The sequence below is a fragment of the Vombatus ursinus genome, unplaced genomic scaffold (genome assembly GCF_900497805.2).
Source record: "Vombatus ursinus unplaced genomic scaffold, bare-nosed wombat genome assembly UNPS02007284.1, whole genome shotgun sequence".
Classification (NCBI taxonomy): domain Eukaryota; kingdom Metazoa; phylum Chordata; class Mammalia; order Diprotodontia; family Vombatidae; genus Vombatus; species Vombatus ursinus.
The window spans coordinates 17,210,961-17,227,297 of record NW_020947062.1 but is presented as its reverse complement, the minus strand read 5'-3'; positions in this window follow the sequence as shown (position 1 = coordinate 17,227,297).

The following is a 16,337-nucleotide window of genomic DNA, read 5'->3' as shown; positions in this document are numbered from 1 at the left end:
TATTCATCTACATATGTATTCATAAGTTATCTTTTCAGACCTAGACAGATCTAACCAAAAGATAAACAAGGAAGAAGTTAAGGATCTGAATAGAGATTATATATATAATATGTAAAATATTTATATATAATGTACATAATTAAATTATATAAAGAGCTTTGGAAAAAGTTAGATATTATATATAATTGTATAATTTCTAATTTTTATATATAAATTATATGTTTAAGGAGCTTTAGAAAAATTAGAATTTGTATATGTAATTATCCATAATTATATGCACAATCTAGAGTTTATGTATATTATATTTAATTAAATTGTATAGTATATATAAAATTATATTGTTGAATTATATATTATATATAGACTTAATTAAAAGAGGACAAGTAACTATACTATGCTTAAGGACACCATAGATAATAAATTATTAGCACCCAAGAGAATACAAAACAATACTAAGCACAGACCAGACATTCCCTGTAGAAGTAATAAGAGCCTGGCAATGATACACACAACAAATTCAGAAAATCAAGCTGAAAGAAGGAGAAAACAAAAAAAATCATACTATGAAGAGCTATCATGGTGACAGGGACACCTGAGACACAAAGCCGGAAGAAGAAAATGACTCCAAAACACCTATAAGCAAAGTCTCAAAGAAAAACACAACTTGGCTCCAAATGGATATGTGAGCTAGATATAAAAGGTTATATCATAAACAAATTGGAAAAACAAGGAAGAACTTATATTTCAGACTTATAAAAAGAGGAAGAGTTTATGACACTATAAGAAATACAGAAGATCACATAAGAAAAAAATGAACAATTGTGATTAAATTAAACACCTTTTACACAATCAAATATTACATAGTAAAAATGAAAAAGAATATAAGTAACTGGGGGAAGATTTGTTCAATAAGTTTCTGTAATAAAGGTCTCTTTTCCAGGATATATAAGGAGCTGATTGAAATTTGTAAGATTGAGTCATTCTCCAATAGATTAAAAAGTCAAAGAAACAGGAAGTTCTCAAAGGAAGAAATCCAAACTATCAACAATAATATTTTAAAAAATGCTCTAAATCACTAATAATCAGAGAAAGGCAAATTAAAACAAGTTTGAGGTTCCACTTTACAACCATCAAATTAGCCAGGATGACAAAAATGGAAATGACAAATGTTGGAGGGGCTATGATTTGATCTGGCCATTCCAGAAAACAATTTGGAACCATGCCCAAAAAGTTACCAAATTGCATATAGTCTTTGACCCCATTATACTAAGCCCAAAGGGATCAAAGGTCAACTCCTCAGAGTTTTTTTTTTTTTGCTTTTAAGACTAATCCCTCCTTTAATCTCTCTCTGATTCCTTCCTTTTCTTTCTCCTCTTTCCCTTATGATTTCCACTTGAGTGAAATGAATTTCTTTACCTGATTGTATATGTATATTCTTCCCTCCTTTTGACCAGTTCAAGTGAAAGTAAGCATCAAGTATCTACTCCCTCCACTTTTTCTTGTTTGTATAGTCTATTTACACACATTATGACCAAAACATAACAAAACCACTCCCATGCCCATACTCTAATTTGAATTTCCTGATATTAAGGTTCTGTGGAGACACTTGTATCATCTCTTATAAGTCAGTCAAAAAATATTTATTAAGTGCTTACTATGTTCCAAATTCCTATGCTAAAGACTGGAGTATTATTAGAATGTAAGCATTTCATCCTTATTTAATCTCTCATGATTGCCCATCTGTACATTTCTGTTTCTCTTGACTCCTAAATTTATTTCAAACTTTCTACTCATCTATGATCAAAAAAGAAATTAAATAAACCATAAATGAGCTCTCACAGCTACTCACTCCCATCCCCTCAAAAAAAAAAAAACCTTGAGACCAGATAGACTTAAAAAGTAGTTCTATTAAACATTCAAAGAACAATTAATGCTATTATTATATAAGCTAGTAGAAAATATAGGAAAAGAATGAGTCACACCAAATTCTTTCTACGATACAAATATGGCCTTGATACTCAAACCTGAGCCAGTCAAAACAGTGAAAGAAAACTATAGGTCAATATATGTAATGAATATTGATGTAAAAAATTTTAAATAAAATGTTATTAAGGAGAATATACAAAGTTGGTTCGATATTGGTAACACTATTAACATAACCCACCATATTAATAACAAGAATGATGAAAATCATATGATTATATCAGTCAATGCAGAAAAGGCTCTTGACAAGATACAATATCCATTTCTAGCTGAAATAGAAGAAAACAGTAAAAATTCTCCCTTCACTATGATAAAATATCTATCAGAACAAAGAGCTAGCATTATATGTAAAGGAAACAAAGTATAGGCCTTTCCAATAAGATCATGGGTAAAACAAAGATGTTCATTATCACCACTACATTTGATATGGCTCTAGAAATGCTAGCTATAACAATATGTCAAGAAAAAGAAATCGAGAAAACAAGCATAGGCAAAGAGGAAACAAAATGATTACTTTTTTGTAGATTTTATGGAGGTTTACACACTGGCTACAATAATGTAGAAATAAAGAAAAATAAAATAAAAATGAATGCTATGTAATTACAATGGCTAAACTTGGTTTCAGGAAAAAATTGAGGTCCTCCCTTAATTTGAGTCTATGGACGTGGTATGTTGGATACTGTATATTATCAGACACAATCAATGTGTTGCTTGATTTTTGTTGAACATTTTTTCTTTTTCTTTTTTTGATACTTATTACTAGAAAAAAGACTTGCTGAATAGGAGAGGTCAGAGAGATGTTTGGAAATAAAGGTGATATAAAAACAAAAGGAAAAAGATTTTAAATTCTTATTTTTATTTCCAAATTCTCTCAGGGTCCCTCCCCTGCCTATTAAGAAGGTAAGAAATATACTGCAAGAAATATATCCCCATTTTACATATGAAATCATAGAAAACATTTTTATATTAGCCATGTCCCCCCCAAAAAGGCAAGAATAATAAAGAAATGAAAAAAAATCCTTCTAGCTGTACTCTGAGTCCAACAGTTTTCTATCCATAGGCGAAGTTATGGTGGATCATTATATTGACCAGAGTCACTAAGTCTTTCACAGTTGATTATCTCTACAATGTTACTGTTACTGCACACAATATTCTTCTGGTTCTGCTCATTTTACTTTGCATTAGCTCATATATGTCTTTATAATTTTTTTAAACCATCCCCTTCACCATTTTTTACTCTACAATAGTATTCCATCACATTCATATACTATAACTTGTTTAGCCACTCTCAATTGATGAGCATCCTCTCAGTTTCCAATTTTTTGCCACTACAAAAAGAACTGCCATAATTTTTTTGTATATATACATCCTTTCCCCTTTTCTTTGATCTCCTTTGGGATATAGACCTAGTAGTAGAATTGCTGGGTCAAAAGGTATTCCCAGTTTTATAGCCCTTTGGGCATAGGTCCAAATTATTCCCCAGAATGTTTGGACTAGTTTACAGCTCCATCAACAGTACATTAGCATATCTACTTTCCCATATCCCTTCCAGTATCTGTCATTTTCCTTTTCTGCCATCTTATGGGTTAGAAGTAATACTTCAGAATTGTTTTAATTTGCATTTCTCTAATTGTTAGTGATTTAGAACATTTTTAAATGATTATTGACAGCTTTGATTTTTTTTCCTCTGAAAGCTGTTTGTTTATATCTTTTGACCATTTATCAACTGGGGAATGGCTTCTATTTTTATAAATTTGGTCCAGTTTTCTATATATTTGAGAAATGAAACTTTTATCAGAGAAACTTGATGCAAGTTTTACCCACCAGTTGACTGCTTTTCTTCTAATTTTGGCTTCATTGATTTAGTTTGTGCAAAAACTTTAGAAAAATTTTATGTAATCAAAATTATCTATTTCATCTCCCATAAGCCTACCTCCTATTCATAGATCTGACAGGTAATTTATTTTATGCTGTTCTAATTTGCTTATGATATCACCCTTTATGTCTAAATCATGTTCCCATTTTGAGTTTATCATGGTATACAGTGTGAGATATTGGTCTATGCCTAGTTTCTGCTAGACTACTTTCCAGTTTTCCCAGCAGTTTTTGTCATATGGTGATTCCTTTATTTGAAAAAAAAGAAAAGAAATGCAGTAATATGAAGCCTGGGTTAAACAAAGAGGCTTAGTGGAGAGAGCTCTGGGCTGGAAACCTGAGAGCTCATCCTGTTGTGCCTCATTGTAACTTCATTGGTACCCCTTTAAATGCTCTTCTGCTAGGTTTCCTGCTGTATAAGAAGGGGGATGTATTGGCTCATATATACAAGAATGACTGCTGTGTAAGGGCTCAGAGACCCCTTTTATATTTTTTTTTATTGTCGGGAAATAGGGAGTCCTTGACCATTCAAGGTCCTGCTTCCTCAGATTCAGAGGACAGAGTCAACAGCATTACAAAGTTGGAAAGGACCTCAGAGGACCCAACAAAAAACTGATAAAGAATCTCCTCTAGAACATCCCCAACAAAAGGTCATCTAGCCTTTGCTTTAAATACTTGAGTAAAAAGGAACTCAAGCAACCCATTGCACTTTGGGATCGCTTTAATTGTTAGGAAGTTTTCCCTTATATAAATTATCCATTTCCTTGTGTAAAGCCTAAATTTGCCTTTCTGCAATTTCCCATTCTTGCTCCTAGGTCTTCCCTCTGTGGAAAGCAGAGCAAACCCTATGACAGCCTTTCAAATATTTAACGATAATTATAATGCCCTACCTCATTTCCTCTCTTCCCTACCAAGCTTTCTCTTCTTTAGGCTAAGTATCCCTGGTTTCTTCAACCAACAGCCATGTGACATGATCTCTAGTTCCCTCACTAGCCTAGCCACCCTGATGTGGACGTGCACTTTCTTATGTCCTTTCTAAAAGGTGGCACCTAGAACTGAACACAGTACCCAGATACAGTCTGATCAGGGGAAGAATCAAGTGAGATGATCACTTCCCCTGTTCTAGACATTATCCTTTTAATTCAGCTTGATTGTCTCTTTTTTTTTCATTGAAGGTGTTATTTAGCCATGCCTCCCAGAAACTGGACTTGTGAAGTCAATTCTTCAACCCAAGAATAAAACATGTTAGCCTGTTGAGATCTTTTTGGACCCCTACTTTGTCATCAAACATTATCTATCCTTCCCAGCTTTGTGGGAAATTCACATTTCATATCTGACAAATGTTAAGAATGAGCTGATTGAATAAATCAATCAAGTCACTCCACTCCACTTAAAGAAAATGATAATATGTTCAATCAGGCATAGACTGAACACAAAAAGTCCTCCAAATTGCAGTTATATTGCTTAAGAATGATATTTGGATAGGCCAGGGAAACTTGCTGACACTAGAGGCTAGAGAAATTTGGAATAATTCCAAAGTTGCAGCGAGTATGGCATTCTAGTAAACCCATTGAGAAGGAACCTGTTAGAGGGAGGAGGAAGAGAAGCCTCACATAGGTTTCTTCCCTGCTTAGTTTAGTCAGAAGAGGACTTTAGTCAGAGGACCCTTTATGTCAAAGGTCCAGAGGATTTGAAACTTTCCATCTTTGCATTAGCATCTTAGTATCATCCTCCAAGGACATTAACAGCTGGCAGCAGTGTCTGCTTTGGAAGCCAAGGACATAGATTCATAATACTTAAGGCAGGTTTTTTGAGCATGCCAAAAATGTAAGAAAAGGATCTTCCTGAAAGAAGAGCTGTGCGTTACCCCTTGCCATATGTGCCCTCAAAGTGTGAGCTCATTTTCCTCAGGACTGTGTATGTACTTGTGGAAAAGTATGCCACAGTCTTGTGACAGGATGTTCTGTAACAATTGTTTTTACTATACCCCCTTAGTAAATACTTCTTTCTAAAAGCTATTTAAGACTGGCTAACGAAATTATCAATTTATAATCTTGGGACAAAACACACCTGTAGTGGCTCAAGCCAATGGCATTAGAGAAGAATCACTCCAAACCCTCAAGGGGTACTCCTAGATTCCTGAGAGATATATCTGAGGAACTTGGCTCAACCATCATGAGTTGCAATAAGGATGCCTCAGAGTTTACAAGGGCTTCACAAGCGTGCCTTCTACGGCTTCATACAAGTTACTGATAAAAATGTCAACGAATGCAGGACCAAGAAAAGATTCAAGGATCACTCTAGGAGAGACCTCTTTCCAAGTTAAGAACAACCTATTAATGACTGCCCTTAAGCTTCAGTCACTCAACAAGTTTTGATTTTTGCCTAATTGTACTTTCATCTAGCCTCTATCTCTCCATATTTTCCACAAGGATAGGATAAAAGACCTTCAAGTGTCTTGCTAAAATTAATAGATACTATGTCCATGACATTCTTCAAAGCTGCTAGTCTAATCATGCTGCCCAAGCAAAGGAAATGAGGTTAGTCTAGAATGACTATTCTTGAAGAAACCATGTTGCATTTCTGTGATTGCGGCCCTTACAAATATTTACAAGCTGAGTAGGGGCTTAATCTGTCTGCATCTGCAACTCTTAAGTCAAGAGCCCTAAGTATTGTCATTTAAACCTACTCCATGCATTGAAGGGAGTGTGTGAATGTGCGTATTCAGTGAAATTCAGCAAGCATCAATCAATTTCCTACAAAAAGCAAAGTACTGAGGATACACAGATACTAATTAATGAAACATATCCAGTCTACAGTGAGTTTGAGGGTTAAACACAATTAAGACTAGTATAAGGAATACTGAGAAGTAGAAATGATTGGGAAAAACCAAGGATGGCCTTATGAAGGAAGTGGCATCTGAATTTGTTCTTGAAGCAAGACAAGAATCCTGAGAGGTGGAAATGAAGAAGGAATGCTTTCCAGGTACAGTGAATGATTTGTGTAAATGCATGGAAGCAGGAAACGAAGTATTAAGTTCAGGGAACATCTAACTAGTAGCCCAATTTATCTGACAAGTAGTTTGTGAAAGGGAGTCATATGAAGCAAATATATAGGTGGCACAGTGGATAGAGTGCTGGACCTGAAGTCAGGAAGATCTGAATTCAAATCTGGCTTCAGATACTTACTAGGTGTGTGTCCTTGGACAAATTACTTAACCTCTGTTTGGCTGTTTCCTCATCTGTAAAATAGGGATGATAATAGCACCTACCTCCCAGAGATGTTGTGAGGACCAAGTGATATAATGATTGTAAAATGCTTAGCATATGGTACATAGTGTAAAGTAAGTTTTAGCTGTTATTGTTTTTAAAATTATTATTATTATCTGTATTACCTTTTTCTTTTGGTTTCCCAGATATTAACTGTGTTACCTCATGCTCTACAGAGAATCACAGAATCATGGAGCATTTCTAGCAGAGCTAGAAATGAACTTAGAAATCAATCTAGTTCAAATGTCTCATTTTGCAGAGGAAGAAACCAAATTGTGCAGTAAGAAACCATGAATAGGGAAGAGTCAGAGAATCCTAAGAAGATTCATATGAAGTGATTCAAAGTGAAGTCAGCAGAATTAGAACAGTTTATACAATGAATGCAACATTATTTTAAAAATCCAACTGTGAAAGCCTTTACTGTGATCAATGTAAAAACTGTTTATGACTCTAGAAAACTGATAATAAGAATTCCCATCTCTTGATACATAAGTAATAGGCTAGAAGGACAGAATGAGATGTACATTTTCAGATCAAGAAAATATGTAAATTTGTTTTGCTTGACTATATATATTTGTTATAAAGGAGGACTTTTATTTTTTCTTTTGGAGGCAGGGCAGTTGGAGGGAGTAGGGAAGTATTGATAGTTATATAAAAGAAAAAATAAAACAAATAATTTAAAAACAACAAAGGAAAAGGAAGTTAAGAAGGAGACAAAGATGAGCAAGGCAATGTTGTAATGAACATGTTAAATTTGAGTTGCACCCCCAAAAAGCTGTGCAGTTTCATGTATATTCACATTTAAAATTTTTGTTTTTCTTTGCATATTGAAATGTTCATATTTGGTGTTTTTATTAAATTCATGGTAAAATATAAAATAAAAACCTTTCGAGGGGAATAGTAGATTATGAGCAACACAATTTCATAAAATAGTGCAAATTGTTAGAGGAAAAAATGAGCTTGTAGAAAGTTTGATCTAAAATCCAATTAAGTCAAATCATCCTAAGAGCAATTAAGATGAAACTTGAAGTTGAGCACAAAAGATGGAAAATACAACATATCTTTCACTGTTTATATAACAAAATATTTTCTTTATTAATGATTTGGGAGCTGACACATATAGATTCTAATATCTCAGTCCCAGATATGCTAGATAAGAATATGGAAATGGCATAAAAGAGTAGCTAGAAATCTTTGTGGGGGCAAAAAACTGGAAACAATGAGATACTCAAAGTTTAAGGCATGACTGAACAAATTTCAACATGAGTGAAATATTTTTTGTACCGTAAGAAAGAAGATGAAGTTGAAAACTTGGGAAGATATGTATCAAGTATGCTTTGGCTCCCAAGGCCAGGACAGTTACATCTCCCACTTAGGTTTTAGGTACCCTGAAAAGTTTAGGGGTTCTCTCTTCTTTGCTGTCATTGGCTCAAACCCTCACTTTATTTCCCCATTGTTAGGCATCAGTGACCAGAGTCTAGTTCCATTTAATAAATAACATCAATTAGTTTTTACAAGGGGATATTGATTTTGAAGTTATAGCAAGAACAAAGTACATTTTCCTATGACATCTCAGGGACATGTTCTTAGCTCAGTTCCTACATAACATTGGTCCCACCAAGTTCATGTCCGGCACGACTGCTGAATGAGTGCTTATCTCAGGTACTGCTGGGCTGGGTCTCTTAAAGTTAGAGTCCTTGCTGGCTATTAATGCTGCACTGAGTGCAAAGCTAGACAACTGAAGGCCAGGTGCCATCCTTACATTTAAAAACTCACAGTAGTCAGAGGCTCTACTTTCTTCACCTAGAACGGAGTAGAAGAAATGCAAAGGTTAAAGTCAAGGCCTGTTTCTTGGGGGCTGCACATCCTCAACAGGGAGAAGGCTCTAAGGCTTCTCCTTCTAGCATTGTCTCTCACTGGATGCCATAAACAAAAGGGTCTAACTCTGATTGCAATGGAAGAAAAAATAGCCAAAAACTGGCCAAAGTTGACTCAGACCTTTTGAAAATGGCCCCAGTTCCAGTTATGAAGCCAAGTGAAAAAGACTCCTTCTACCTGGGGGCAGCCAGGGGGCACAGTGGAGTCAGGAAGACTCATCTTTCTGAGTTCAAATCTGTCCTGAGATACTTACTAGCTGTGTGACCCTGGAAAAATCACTTAACCTTGTTTGCCTCAGTTTCCTCATCTGTAAAATGAACTGGAGAAGGAAATGGCAAGCCAGTATCTTTGCCAAGAAAATCCCAAATGGAGTCATGAAAAGTTGGACATAACTGAAAATGATTGAACAGCAACAACCATTCGGTTATCAGATCGAAACCAGTTACAGAATGTCTACACATGCTCCACAGTCTTTCTAAGGCACTTCTATTTCATTTCATCACAGCTCCTCCAGAAGCAGGCTCCTTCGCCTCTCTATCTGGGAAGAAGCTGTCCGAGGTGCTGCGTGCTCTATACCTGGTAGCAGAGCAGCCACTTGGGAGGGTGCTGTCATGAAAGAATGGGAGCCAGGACAATAGAATGGTGGCTGAGTATGGAGAGATGTGGTCACATGTACCTTTATGGTGAAATCTTCTTCTCTAGGCCTGTGGAATATATACACAGAGCACATCTGTCTGGTCATGCTAGCCTGAAGTCATTGCATCACATTGAGAGGAAGCTGAAAAGGATCTTAGAGTCTATCTTTTCCAAGAGTTCCTAACCTTTTTTGGGAGAAGGGCATGTAATGAAGCCCTTTGGCAGCCTGGTGAAGACTATGGACTCCTCAATATAATGTTTTTAAATTCATTAAATATAATACATAGGACACAAAGGAAACCAATTATATTGAAATAATTATCAAAATATTTATTTTTTTTAAAAATTCAGACTCCAGGCTAAGAACCCCTGGTCTACTTTTCTCCCCTCCATTTGACGGAAGAGAAATGGAGCCCCAGAATGGAGAAGGAATTTTCCTAATGTCACACAGCAAGTGAGTGCTCCATTTTCCTTAAGTTGCTGCTCGTCGGAGAATTGATACTTCAAGCTAGGGAAGACCTTCTTACTCTTTTCAACTTAGGCAGGCCCACATTGCCTGAGCCTTGAGTGGTCACGACAGAACTGTCTCTCAAGCCATGGGAAGAAACTTCTGACCAATTTGTCCCTTTGCAAGGGCACAGTTGCCAGGAAATAATCACCTTTTTTTTTTCCTTAAGTTATTTTTTACTGTGGTTTCTGATGAACAGCAGTTACTCTAAATTTCTTGTTGCCTCCCTTTGATCGTATCTCTGTCAAAGTGCTGGCCTTTTAATCTTTGAAATGATTAATTGAAAACTTCCCCTTTCCCCCTCCTTTCTCTTTTTGTCATCTTCAAGGGCAAAGCAAAACGTCCAAGGAAAGAAGAGAGAGATTCCTAGCATGCAAAGCAGAGCCTTCTTCAAAAACTTGGCTTGGGTAGATCTGTTCTCTAGCCTGAATCCCTTTCTCCACCCCAAAGCTCATTTTTCTGATTAAAACCAAATAAATCCACCAGGGTCATTTTCTTTATAAGAGTCATTAGATTTCTCCTAACCTCACAGATTGGGTGTCTCATTTTACAAATGAAACTGACCATGAGGATTAAGTGATCTTGGGCAAGTCTTTTCCCCTCTCTGGGTCACAGTTCACTCAGCTGTAAAATTATATGGTAGGGTTGGAGGGATCACAGTGAAAAGACTACTAAATTTGGAATCAGAGGACCTGGGATCAAATTCTTACTCTGACATTTGCTATCTCTGGGATGATGGGCAAGTCACAATTCCTCTGGATCTCATTTTCCTCCTCTATAAAATTAAGTAGTTAGACTAAGTGACCTCTCAGGTCACCTCCAGTTCTAATGTATGATCCTATGATCCTTTCAGCTCTAGATCTAATGAGAAGCAGCATGGCATAATGAGAAGCAGAAAGACTTGTGTTCAAATTCTGCCTCTGGCATTAACCAGCCATGAACAAGGCACTTAATCTCTGAATATTCATTTTATCATAAGTACAATGGAGTTAATGACACCTGTACTACCTCTAATACCTAGAGGGGGAAGGGGAAACCAGAGAACAGCAGAAGGACCTAGGGGTAATGGGAGGTCATAAAGAAGGGAGAGGAGAGCCCAAGTACAATATGGGGGCCTAGGGGTAATGGTGGGACACAAAGAAGAAATGAGGGACCAGAGAAAAGTAAAGGAAACTAGGAAGAATGGGGGACCACAAGGATCAAGGACAGTACAAGGGCCTGGGGAAGTGGGGATGGAGGGGAGAAAAAAGAGGGATGTTGGAGGGGGACAGAGAAGGAAAGGGGGATTCAAGGACAGTAAAGAGGCCTGGGGGAATAGGGGGTTGAGGTGAGTCATGAGACTCAAATGAAAATAAGGTAACACTCTTTGCAAACTCTAAAGTATAATACTAATATTAGTTATTAGTATTATCTCTATATCTTCCTGGATATTCAAAAGGGAAGTCCAAAGCCTGCTTTTCTGCCAAACTCCCCCAAAATGCATGACTGTTAACCATCATTAAGTCTACTTTTTAGGACCACATAAGGCAGTGAAAAGTATTGTTTGGTTTTCTTTTTGAGACACAAAAAAACCCCAGAGCTTTGCTACTCAGTAGAAACTAAACCAACATCTGATGGTGAATGATTATTTTGTTCACTAAATTTATGAGAGAGGGTATTATTTTTCTCTTTTTTCTTCTTGAACTGACTGGTTATTCTGGCTTCCCATCACACATGGCTCTGGATTCCTTCTTCAAACTGTTATACCATCTGAAGCTTGAGGAACATGGTCTCTCTGTTCTCTTCTTAGAATTTCTCCTAAAGGATCACCAGATATTATTGCCCAGGTTAAGTTAAGGCATGATGGTTCTCTTCTGCACAATTTGGAAGTCTGACTATGGATGGATGGCTCTCCCTGGCTCTGAAGAATTCAGCTGGGACAAGCAGGGGCTCTGCCTAGCCACAGTTTTGTCTTTTAAACATGGGGAAAAGGCCTGTGACACAAAGGGAGACCTAGAACTTGGTTATGTCATCAGCAATGGTAAAAGAACCCAATGTTAACCATTGTCACTTCAAATGTATGGGAGTGGGAATGAGTTTCCCCCTTTCAAAGGGCAGAGGGCAGGTCTAGCCCTACACTCAGGGGAAAGAAGGCTGCTGCCTCTGTTGTATGATATGAGATATACCAAAAGGTTCTTTTGCTCCAAAATATCTCCCTCTTCCATCGGGTTTCCGTGAGGACCCTGGGAAATACCAAGAAAAGAGGAGATATTTGGGAGCAAATACACATTTCTAAAGTTTTCTTTCTTCTACTATAACTTTGCTGCTCAGTAATTTCAGTCATGTCTGACTCTCTGTGACCCCATTTTGGGGTTTTCTTGGCAAAGATACTGGAGTGGTTTGCTATTTTCCTTCTCCAATTCATTTTACAGATGAGGAAACTGAGGCAAACAAGGTTAAATGATTTGCCCAGGACCACACAGCTGATAAATGTCTGAGGCCAAACTCCATAACTTTAGGGACCCCTTGAGTGCCCACAGCCTTCCTGCTGTTTCCCCATTGCCTTCTCCTCTTCCCATCCCTAGACCCTTTGGCTCCAGCCCCTCCAGCCTGAATTCCTTTCTCTATTGTGCATATTGTAGCAAAGGCTACGGGCATCAGTCCTGTGTTTTTGGCCAATGAAAGTCTCAGTCTCCCTACACAAAAAAAAGAAGTCTGCTTTCTCAGCTCTTTCTGGTGTGGTTGGAACACATTTCTCTAAACATTAAGGTAAGACTTCCTGGAAGTGCATTCTCTTTGAGCATCCTCAAATAATCAAAATAATCCTTTATAATTTCTCCATCCAGAAGGTATTGCATTATATTCATTTATTTTTTTTTAAGAAGAATGATATGGCATAGTAGATAGAGAGTTGACCTCAGAATAAGGAACGCTGCATTTAAGTCCTATTTTTGATAGATGCTGGCTGTGTGACCCTGGACAAATCTCTGAAACTTTCTGTGGAAGGCAGCTAGCTCTCTAAGACTATGAATCTCGGGGCAATTGCCGATCTGCATTGGTACAGGGATTTCCTCATTGAGAGCTCCCTATACCAATGAAATCATGAGTCTAGTACAATTTTTTTTCTTTTTTTGGGGGGGGGCTTATATGTATTTCCTTTACTAAAGTCCATAATCAACTTGTTTCATAACTCTGTATCACTTGAGAAAAGAAGCCTTCCTTGGATTCTGATGCATCCTTGAGCCCACAGTCCTGTTTTGCTCCTTTGATTTCTTTCCAAGGAATCTTCTACACTTCCATTTCCTTTCCACTCACTTCTTAATCACCAGCAATCCAGACTTTTCAGCATCCACTGAAACTGCCCTCTCTAGGGTCTTTAAGAAATTTCTCAGCAAGTCATTTTCTCAATTTTCTTTCTTGACCTTCCTGTAGCATTTCACACAGATAACCTCTTCCTCCTGAAAACTCCTCTGTGGGCTTCCATGACTATGCTTTTGTGGTTTTCCTCCTACTTCTCTGACTACTGCCCTACATTTCCATCAACTGTTTCCCCTCCTCTTCTTTTCCCCAAACTGTGATTGTTTCCCTCTTCCCTTCTCTCTCTATAGTCTTTTCCTTGGAAATTTCCTTTAATGCCATGGCTTTCATTATGACCTCTTTTCAGATGACCACAAAACCTATATCTCTAGCTCTGACTTCTTTTGTGAGTATCCTTTCATATTCAAGGGACCAGAACATACAAGAATAATTGCGTAGTAAGCACAGAAGGTTCACAACAGAGTGATTCCGTAAGAATGTGGTTCAAGGAAAGATTTCCTGAAAAAGTCCTGAGGCTCCAGGAAAGACACTTTCTTTCCTGCTTCACTGCCTAAGCTAGAACTATTCTTATGGAAATCAATGTATATAAAAATGGTTTGTTCTGCACCCAGAAGAGATTGGGGCTGAGGGGTGTGGGGGAGGAGGGTTACCAGGATAATCAGGAAGATTCAAGATTATCTGTAGCAGGTCTGGGTTGGCAAGATCTCATGATCATGGATAGAACCCAGGAAATATATTCTGTATTTCCAATTGCCTTCCACCTGTATATCCTGCTGGTACCTCAATTCAAGCTGAATTCATCATCTTCCCCCTCAAGCCAGCTTTCTTTCCCAGTTACAGCTCCCATAGCTAATGGCACCATCATTCTCTCAGTCACCCAGGCTTATGCCATCAGATTTGTCTTGGGCATCTGTCTCTTCCTCATGGATCATAGCATCACAGACCTAAAGCTGGAAGCATCTCAGAGGACACCTGGTCCGACCTCCTCACTTTAGGAGGAAACTGAATCTAAGGGAAGCTAAACAATTTGCTGAAGGTCTGCCAGAGAGTGTCTGATGTGGGATTTATATTCAAATTCTCTGATTCCTCTGCATACAAAGCCTGTGTTCTATCTGTTCATTGCCCCTGCTGCCTCATCATCTGAATTCTATGCACACAATATCTTTTACATCTACCATTACTCTCCCACCCCTCTTTGGAGGAGCCTATTAGTTTGCCTCAGCTTCATTTCTCCATAACATATGGTATTTTGCCTCCCCAGATCAAGGAGTATTTTGACATATTTCCCTCCTAAAATAGTGTGTCCTCAACATGTATCGGGAGCATGTGCTGTTTCAGAGACTGCACTTACAGCTCTGATTTCACTAATGTGCATCCAAGGCCTACATCGTGGGCCTAGTGTTAGTCATACCCCATCACTGCCACACAGAAGAATAAGATGGACTGGAGACATAGCCCCAGGGCTCTATAGCTAGAGCCTTGAGCAAGAAGGACAGGGTCTATAAACCTGGAAACAAGAAACCCCTGGAGACTTTCCTACCCACACCCAAACAAGGTGGGATTGCACCAAGCAGGTGGGATTTTTAAGAGTCTTTGTTAAAGTTCCATCCTATGCTTTGCCACGGGACCTCGATCTCAAAAGATGCCATTTCCTCCCTCCACACCCATGTTAATAGGATCGCAGGAAACTCCTTGCGGAAACAGAGAGCAAGTAGTCTAACTTTCCAGTGATGTGTCACTCTTCCTCCACACCCTCAGATGTGGACAGACCTGGGCTCTATTTGTGAGCATGAGGTCTTGTCAACCCAGGCCTGCTGCAGATAGTCTGGAATCTCCCTGCTTGCTTTGGGCAAACCTCCCCACCCCCATCTTCTGGATGTAGAGCAAACCATTTTTACACACACAATTTCCATAGAAACAGAGCCAGCATAGGTAGAGAAATGAGAAAAAGAGTGGGAGCTAAGCAGTCCTTCCTTGAGCCCAAGGACTTTTCCAGGAAGGATTTCCTGGAGCCACACCCTGATGGGATCACTCCTTGGCAGGGCCCCTGTGCTCACTTCATAATTATCCCCAGACTGTTCAAGATGTGCCTCTTACACATACTGGTTGTGTGACCTCGGATAAGTGACTTAACTTCTCAGTGCACTAGAAAATTCTCTAGGACTATATGTTGCTGAGGGAATTTCCTCCTCTAGATGTTCCTGATAGCAATTAAATCCAATAGGCCCAGTCCCTATCTCTATTTATGTCTATCTAGTTTATCTCCCCCTGTATTGAGGGTCTTAAATTCATCATGTTTCATTGACATCCCATTATATTACTTAGGTCACTACTATGACACCATTTATCATACCCAAGGAAGTGGTGTCAAGGAAACTGAGGATAATCCGGTCTCAGGGCAATTTTCCCTTCTTTTAGGTAAAGCCTCTTTATTTTATGAGTAGAAAGAAAGAAGCTACATCAAGGAAACACTGATCCTATCAGCCCCTTCTTGTCAAAGGAATGCAGCTTATGTTAGTAATGACTAGTTGTTCATAGCAATACCCATAAGACCTTTATGCACAAGCATTTCTGGGTTCAATAAGCTGTTATTAAATATATACTATAGCGCAAAGTTCCTTCAATGTCACCAGACCTCTCCTTAAGACAGAGACTCACCTTTTTAGTATTTTTCCAGCGCTGTTGTGTGGTTAAGAGCCATGGGACACTACAACCTCAGAAACATTAAAATTGAAAATCATTCAAAGAACAATGGAGAGAGGTGCACAATGGGTGGGGGCAGGCTGCAAAACATTATAAGCAAGGCATTATAAAGGAGAAGCAGAGTAAAGGATATTTCCAAAGAAGAGGTGAAGAAGAAAATGAGGAAGAAGAGGAAGGAAGAAGAAGAA